This window comes from Giraffa tippelskirchi, chromosome 11 (assembly GCF_054371585.1).
Source record: "Giraffa tippelskirchi isolate mGirTip1 chromosome 11, T2T-mGirTip1v1.2.pri, whole genome shotgun sequence".
In the NCBI taxonomy this organism is placed as follows: domain Eukaryota; kingdom Metazoa; phylum Chordata; class Mammalia; order Artiodactyla; family Giraffidae; genus Giraffa; species Giraffa tippelskirchi.
In genome coordinates, this window is record NC_137285.1 from 26,819,489 (window position 1) to 26,828,670 (window position 9,182).

General features: G+C 45.8%; 1 pseudogene across 1 annotated transcript; it reads left to right on the forward strand.

Moving 5' to 3' along the window:
- The first annotated feature begins 766 nt into the window (after positions 1-766).
- LOC145526331 (tRNA (cytidine(32)/guanosine(34)-2'-O)-methyltransferase pseudogene) lies at positions 767-8,210 on the forward strand (annotated as a pseudogene). Its single transcript, XR_014068857.1, has 2 exons — positions 767-871; positions 6,764-8,210. The product of XR_014068857.1 is annotated as a tRNA (cytidine(32)/guanosine(34)-2'-O)-methyltransferase pseudogene (transcript).
- Positions 8,211-9,182: the final 972 nt, after the last annotated feature.

Below are 9,182 nucleotides of genomic sequence, written 5' to 3' on the forward strand. Positions count from 1 at the left end.
TTGTTTTCAAGGCCCTGGAGCTAAATCTATGAGCAAAGCAGAAAAGGAAGTTACATTCTCCTACTCCAAACAGATGATAGAAGAATTCAGAACAGTGGAAGTAAGTACCATGCAGAAACAGGGACAAGGTCATGACAAGCAATCTGGATTTCATCCTAAGCAGATGGGGAAGGTTGAAACCTGGAAGACTTTGATTTTCAATTTTGAAAGCTCACCCTGTCTGCAGTGCAGATGGTGTTTAGTGGCAGCAAGAGTGAAGCCAGGAATAGACACACTGGACCATCTCCTTGGTCACAAGAGAAAACAGATTATCCCTGTGGACCTTTAAATCCCAGTTTAGCCTATTAGGCATTTTCTGACTCCCTTCCCCCAACTGAAAATAGGCACTCAACCACAACCTTGCTTTCTCAAGCTGCTCGGCCTGTCTGGCCTAGCCTTATTTTCTAATTGGGCATTTACTTGCTGATGTGTGTCCCCTCCTCCCTAGACTGCAGGTTCTATCAGGGCAAGGACGAGATGTGCTTCGTCAACGTTAACAGGTAACTAAGTATGTGATGAGGGGGTGGACGGGACGGGGGAGAAGCGGGCGGACGAGTTGGATGCAAAACGAAATGATTGAACGAGGGCTTGGCCACTGGTGACCCCGGGAGAACAAGGCCGGGGAAGTGCGCAGGCGCTGACCGAGGGACCCGCCCGCATCCGGCCTCTCCTTCCGGTTCCTACACCCTCGCCCCGCCCCGCTTAGCCGACGCTGCGCCTGCGCACTGGGCTAGGCCGGCCGGCTGGTAGGTTGGAAGGGCCCGGTCACCCTTCCGTCTGACGCAGCTCTCGCCCCGGCTGGCGCTCGCCACCGCGTCACCGGGCAGCCACGGTGAGTGCAGCAGCTTGTCCGCACCCGGGCGGGGGGCGCGGGGCGCTTATGGCGGCGCAGGTTTCGGCCCCCGCGCCCGCCCGTGGCCCCGCGGTTCCCCCGGCCCACCTCACTCTCAATCCCCCTGCTCCCCCACCCGGTGACCTTTGCCCTGGTGACTCTCCTCCCGGGTACCCTAGCAGGCCCTGGGAGGGCGCTGTCCTCGGTGCTGACGCCTCCGGGTGCTCCGTGTCGGCGCGTCGTCTGGCGACCCCGCCGGGTGCGTCCGTCGGAAGAGGCGCCTCCCCACCCCCTCTCCCCGGCGGCCTTCCCCAGCACCCAGCGAGAACTGCGAACACCTTTGCGCAGTTTCAGGGACGAAAGTCTGTCCCCGAAGCTGATAAGGATTCCTTCCTCACGGAAACCTGGTTTAGCTTCGCGTAGCTCGCAGCTCACGTGCGAAAAAGCTCTAGGCTCCCAGGCTGCCAGATTGGGTTAACGGTTCCCCTGCCTCACCAGGCCACGGGCTGAGAATGACACGTGCTGTCTCAGCGTCTGCAGAACTGAGGGCGTGAAGGGTCTCTCAAAACCAGGTTTATTTTCTAGGTGCGATGTTGAATCTTAAAATCTTCCTAGGGGCTTTGTGTGTTGTGTAGAGATGGCCAACGCCTACAAAATGACTCAGGTATTGCACACACATTTCTCTAACCTTTAGCCAAACAAATGGATATGTTGTTAGTTTATTTATAAAAGTGTCTACTTAATGTTGACGTCGAGGTAATAGATAAATAGAACTTTCTTCTTTAACAATATGTAGCGGATGAGATTGGGAAGAAAAATAGGTTTAATGAGAACAGTGTGATACCGAGTACTTCTGGGTGTGACTGTGTACTCCTGGGCCTGTTGATACACCAGTGATAGTTCATAATATTAATAATTAAATATCAATGATCATCATAACAATTTCTTTTATGGATGATCAAAAGTGGTGAAGTTTTAATATTTGAAAGTTGATGATAATGGAATGCAGGGGTCCTTGGGGAAGTTTTGGGAGGATCATCAATTGTTGGGTGGTATAAGAATATGGTTTTCAGGAATGACCCTGGAAACTATGAGGCACTACACGTTTTGACTAGGAGAACAAAATGATCTAAAATGATTCTTGGTTCCTCAAAGTTTTGGTGACACCAACCATGTGGAGGAGAGTGGTGAAGGATTGTGCTCGATACAGAGTTGTGGTGCTGAGGTACTCTAAGAAGAAGGAAAACCCAGCTCATGCTGTTCTTCTGTGTTTGTTTCATTCCAGCTGCCACAGAGATTACATATTTGTGTCTGACTTACTTTTTTAAAGTACTTATTTATTTATTTACTTATGTATTTCGATGCATCAGGTCTTAGTTGTGGTGTGCAGACTTAGTTGTCCCACAGCATGTAGAATCTTAGTTCCCTGATCAGGAATCCAGCCCCCTGCATTGGAACGTGAATTCTTAACCACTGGACCACCAGGAAAGTCACCTGGCTTATTTTTGTATTTTTATTTATTTTTGACCACACCACAGCATATGGAATCATACTTCCCTGACCAGGCATTAAACCTGCACTCCCTGCTTTGGAAGTATGGAGTCTTAACCAGTGGGCCACGAGGACAGTCCTACAGTTAGTTTTTAAATATTACAAAATACATTCTCATAAAAATTCGAACAACATAGAAAAACAAGAATTTCTTTCTGTTCTGTGTCCTTTTTAGACTTGTTTACCCCACCCCACTTTTTTTCCTCACATGATAGATCTCCAACATCTATTCAAGTCAAGAGATAAACAACTTAATTCTTTTTATGACTGATAATAGTCCACAGTGAGCATATACTATATTTATTTCATTATTCCCCATTGATGGGTTTTTCACTTAGAGTCTGGCTTTTGCCACTACCAAGTCATACTGAGGTAAGTATTTAAAAAAAAATTTTTTTTTAATTTTTTCAATTATGAAAGTATGATAACTCATTTACAGGAGACTTGGAAAATACAGAACAAAGTTACATATAGATCCACTATCACATTTATTTTTAAGTAGATAAATTAAGATTTTTAGTTGGATTTGGTTTCAGTATCAAGCTGTCAAAAATAATCGAATGAATAGACAGAAAAGTAGAAGGATATAGTAGACCTGAAAAATGCTGTGAACCAATTCAACATAATAAAGATTTATACAGTTTTCACCTCACAGCAGGATAAAAATTCAAGTTCCCATAGAGTATAAGCCAGGAGACACTGGAACATATCCAGGCACATAAAACAAGGTGCAAAAAATTCATGGTGTAAAGGTATTGAAATCATAGAATCTGTTCTCTTATCACTGTGGAATTATGTTAGAAATCAATATCAAAAGATATTTGAAAATAACCCACGTATTTTCAAGTGCAGTGTGACATTTACCAAGAGAGATCTTTGATTTTAGCCGTTGAAAGCTGAGGTAAGTATTTTAAAACGTAGGTCATGCTGCTTTGTTTCTATAGATTCCCATTAGTAGGAACTAAACTAGGATAAAGGGTCAAAGGATATACGTGTTTAAAATCTTAATAGGGATCCTGCTGTATAGCACAGGGAACTCTGTTCAGTGTTACGTGGCAGCCTGGACGGGAGGGGAGTTAGGGGGAGAATGGATACATCTATAAGTATGGCTGAGTCCCTTTGCTGTCCACCTGAAACTATCACAGCATTGTTAATCAGCCACACTCCAGTATAAAATAAAAAGTTTAATAAACGATTGGTTTTAAAAATGAATAAACTAAATTATAAAAATCCTAACAGGTATTGAAAGAATATTTCTCCCCAAATATATCAACTTACATTCCTGTAAGCAATGTAGGGGAGGACTCCTCACATCACAAAGGTTTGCCAGTTGAATAGGTGAAAGGGCGTCCTGCTATTGAGCTATGTTACTTTTTCTCAGCTGCTGTTGCCCACTGTCATGATCTCTTCTGTAAATGCCCTTCATACTCTTCCCCATTTCCCCAGTGAGTTGTTTCCTTACTAATTTGTAGGGGCTCTTTTTATGTTAGGGATATTTTCTCTTTGCAGCTATGAATGTTGCATATATTTCCCCCTTGATTATTTTTGTCTTTTTACTTTGTTTAGAACATTTTTACATAATCATTTTTTCCTTTATGGCATCTCTGTTTCTTTTTGTATATAATTAAGAAAGTTTTCACTTCAACTGGACACTGATAAAATTTAAAAAAAAAAAACTCGGAAAAAAGTTTTGGGGACTTCCCTGGTGGTCCAATAGTTAAGACTCCGTGCTCCCACTTGCTACAACTAAAGATCCCACAGGCAGCAACGAAGATCACTTAATGCTACAAGTAAGACCAGATGCAGAAAAATAAATTAAAAAAAATTTTTTTTCCTTCAAATTGAGTTTGAGAATTTTTCTGCATAGAAATTCTATATCAGGGATTTTCCTGGAGGTTCAGTGGTTAAGACTTCGCCTTCTAGGGGATTCCCTGGTGATCCAATGGCTAAGACTCTGCACTCCCAATGCACGGGGGCCGGGTTCGATCTCTGGTTGGGGAACTAGATCCCACATGCCGCAAGCAAGAGTTTGCATGTCGTAACTAAGACCTGGTACAGCCAAATAAATGAATAAAAATAAATATTTAAAAAACAAAAAAGACTAGTGCAAGGGGCGTGAGTTCAGTCCTTGGTCAGAGAGCTGAGGTCCCACATGCCATGCATCCGAAAAACCAAAACATAAAACAGAAGCAATTTTGTGACTTTAATAAAGACTTTTTAAATGGTTCACATAAAAACCTTTAAAAGAAATTCTGTATCAGATAATGTGATCTGAAAAACTTACAAATGTTTCTCCTGAATTTATATAATGTACTGTGATGGAAGAAATGAGATCTGAACATCTTATAAAATATATTTGTCTGTAATACATATACTTTATTCACACATATTTGGAAGTAGGGAATCACCTGTGTCCTGGGCTTTAGTCCCAAGTTGTGAAGGAGTAGAGGGGCTGAAGATACCAACTGCATTTTGTCCTGTGTGGGAGGCTCCCCTCTCAGCCTTAGTTCCCTCTGTGTCACGTGGGATGATGGTGGGTTTGGTCTGGTGGTGGTCTCGTGAATAATCACCAAATGAGGGCTGGGAAGCCATTAGCACCATGTCTAAGCCCAGAGGACTGGCCTCAGAAAATGTTAGCCTCACTGGAGGAACCCTCACCTCCAAGTCTCAGGCCGGCGGACCCCCCAGAATATATGTTCCTAATAGAAAATCACAGTATACCTAGCACAGAAGCCCAGGAGTGAGAGACTCACAGCTGAAAATATGTTAGATGCAGATGCTAGAATTGCTGGATCTAGAATAAGATACGCAAAATGTGTATAACGTGGTGAAAGAAGCAGGAGGAGGAAATAACAAGCCTGGAGAAGAGACAGGGCCATCAGAGACCAGGCAGATGGAAACATGAACCAGATCTAGAAATCAGAACAACTGAAATTTAAAACTTTATGGCAATAATCTCAATCCCTACCTCATACCATAGGTAGAAATGGATGCAAAATAGATCAGAAATGTAAAACTCACAATTCTGAAATACAGAAAAAAAATCTTTGTAGCCTTGGATAAAATTTCTTGGGACTTCCCTGGTGGTACAGTAGATAAGAATCTGCCTGCCAGTGCAAGGGACATGGGTTCGATCCTTGATCTTGGGAGCAGCTAAGCCTGTGTGCCACAACTATGAACCCGGGTGCCCAGAGCTGTGCTCCACAACAGGAAAAGCCACTACAATGGGAAGCCTGGGCACCCCAACAAATAGTAGTCCCCACCTGTCCCAACTAGAGAAAGCCCATGTGCAGCAATGAAGACCTGGCGCAGCCAAAAATAAAAGTTTTTTAAAAAAGATTTCTTGGCTACAGCACCAAAAGCACAATCGATAAAAGAAAAAAAAGTGGAACTTAAACTAAAAACATTTTTGCTTTGTGAAAAACATTAAGAGAATGAAAAGAGTTACTAGGAGAAAACATTTGCAAAAGACACAACTTATGAAGTACATAGAATATATAAATAATAATAAAACACCTATCTTCTGTACTCACAACACTTCTGACACCAGATATGTGGGGTTTCCCACGCCAAGCAGTTCTCCAGGTTCCTGTGACGTTGGCCGGCTGTCCCGGCAGAGCCCAGCTGGATGCTGAGAGCCTGAGGCTAGCGCAGAGCCCCTCAGATGACCCCAGTTCAGGTGCCAGTTACACACCCCAGGTTGTCAGCTGGCCTTTTGACCCACCGGCTATAAATTGAGAGAATTCCACGATCCTCAGATTGAATCATTTGCTAGAACAGAACTCAGGAAAAGTTTACTTCCTAGGTTACTGGTTTATGATTAAAGGGTATAACTCAGAAACTGCCAGATGGAAGAGATTCACAGGGCAGAGTGTGGGGGAAGGCATGTGGAGCCCCTGTGCCCTCACTGGGCTCCAGTCTCCGCACCTCCCTGTGTTCACCAGCCAGGAAGCTTCCCCAGACCTGTCCTTTTGGGATTCAGAGGAGGTCCCATTACTTGGGCCTGATTATTAAGTCAATGTCTCGCCCTTCTCTACTCCGCAGAGGATGGGGAGTGAGGCTGAAGGTTCCAAGCTTCTGACCATAGTTTAGTCTTTCTGGTGACCATCCTCCGGCCAGGAGCCCACCAAGAGTCACCTGGTTGGAACAAAAGACCCTCCTGGCAGCCCTACCACTCAGGATATTCCATGGGTTCTAGGAGCTCTGTGTCAGGAGCCGGAGGCAGAGACCAGTATATTATATATATTTCTTACCATTTCACAATGAAGAACTGTGAAAACTTAATGAGAAATAATTCATTTTTCTTTTCTTTCATTTTTGGCCATGCTATGTGGTATACAGGGTCCTAGTTTCCTGACCTGACCACAGATTGAACCTGTGCCCCCTGCAGAACAGCAGTGAGAGAGTTCGCCAGACCGGCCACATAGGCACGAGATACTGGAACTCACGTGGTACATTCAGGTCTGGTCTTGGCTTCGCACGAACCACCGCTTTCCTTGATGACAGGCTTGCCACACTCCGGTTGTCCTTAGGCATCCACGACAGATACTCAGATCAGCTGAGAACACAAACTGAAATCCTGTAACTTCTCACTAGTTTGCGCTCTCGCCAAGGCTTGTACTGCTCCTGGACTGGCGACCTGCTTCATTCCTTTTCTCCCAACTCCAAAAATTTGAGCTTACTGTTGGCAGGTGCCTGGACAAACTGTGTGAGATGGGCCGAACATCAGAGAACAAGCAGAATGTCTACCACCGCCTCGCCAAGGAGAACGGCTGGCGTGCCCACAGCGCCTTCAAGCTGCTGCAGCTGGACGAGGAATTCCACCTCTTCCAGGGCGTGATGCGGGCCGTTGACCTGTGCGCGGCCCCGGGGGGCTGGAGCCAGGTGCTGAGTCAGAAGATTGGGGGCCAGGGCTCTGGCCACGTGGTGGCTGTGGATCTTCAGGCTATGGCCCCACTGCCGGGCGTGGTACAGATCCAGGGGGACATCACCCAGCTGTCCACTGCCAAGGAGATCGTCCAGCACTTTGAGGGCTGCCCCGCGGACCTCGTGGTGTGTGATGGGGCCCCTGATGTGACCGGCCTCCACGACGTCGATGAATATATGCAGTCCCAGCTCCTCCTAGCCGCTCTGAACATTGCTACACACGTCCTGAAGCCAGGGGGCTGCTTTGTGGCCAAGATCTTCCGAGGCCGGGATGTGACACTGATCTATAGCCAGCTGCGTGTCTTCTTCTCCAGCGTGCTCTGTGCCAAGCCCAGGAGCAGCCGGAATGCCAGCATCGAGGCCTTTGCTGTCTGTAAGGGTTATGACCCTCCTGAGGGCTTCCTGCCCGACCTGACCAAGCCACTACTGGACCACTCTTATGATCCAGATTTCAACCAATTAGATGGCCCCACCCGTGTCATCGTGCCGTTTGTGACCTGTGGGGTCCAGAGCGCCTATGATTCAGACTGCAGTTACCCACTGGACCTAGAAGACAGCTCAGAATAGACGTAGACTCCACCCACTCAGCCCCCACCCTCTCACCATTGTACCAGGAGGCCTGAGCGTTGAAGAAGAAGGGGTGGCTGACCAAGGAGATCTGACCCCAGGACTACCCCAGCAGCACAGTGGCCACATTGCCCCCATCCCTGGCCGCCCTGCAGGTCACACCCTGCTGACCTCTGAGATGTAAGACAGTGAAATGTATTGTTCCCCTTAACACATTAAGCTGGCAATCTGATAAGGACTTGGAAGCTGTTTGCTATTCAAGGAAAACTATTACTTGAGTTGATGAACTTGTTTTCAAATATATCATCAGCAAGTCCTGAACATACAGGCTCCAAGTGGGAACCTCCAGCAACCACCACAAACACAGCAAGGACAGAAATATCACGGAATGTGTGTCTGCACTGCAGAGGGGATTTTTGAATAGGGTCCTGCCTTTTTAAATCTGCAGCCATGTGTCCTGAATGTGTCCAGAATTTACTCTGAAAGCAGGACTTCTAAACCCTGGTAGAAGTCAATGGTATCTGTGAACTTGATGGAAGAAAATATTACATCTTTATTTTCACGGATATAGCTGAAATTTTAGCTTTGCTCTGGAATCTGAACGCTGGCAGCGAATCACAATAGTAAAAGCGATGCCTGCAACTTTCCTACTACTACAGATCAGTTACTCTTTTGTGTTGTGTTACAGTTGTGGGCATCCTAAAATGTTGTTCATGTTGGCCACTACTTTGAATAAGATCTCATAATTAGATGTACTAATTTTCATGTATTTAAAAAACAGCAGTGAGATACAAGGACACACCTGTTAGACTGGCTCAACAGTGAAGACCTTGGCTCCTGAGGATGTAGGACAGCCCGTTCCCAGGCTCTGTTGGTGGGCACCTGAAAGTGTAAAGCCTCTTTGGAAGCAGCTTGTTTTATTTAAACCATCATTTACTCTCTGACCCAGCAACCTTAATTCTCACTGTTCACACAGGAGACGTGAAACCAGTCATTTACATAATCACCTGTATGCAAACATTTAGAGCAGCTTTATTCGTAATCTCCGCAAACTGGAAGCAACCCATTCATTCACCTGGCAAACAGCGAAGCACACTGTGTTCCATCCAGACAATGACACAGCACTCGGGAAGCAGGACCAGGCTGCTGGTGCTGGAATAGCAGGGGGATCTCAAGTGTACTGTGCAGAAAAGAAGAGGCCAGACACAAAAGGCTGCATTCTGTAGCTGTGCATGCGTGCTCAGTCATGTCTGACTCTTTAGTGACC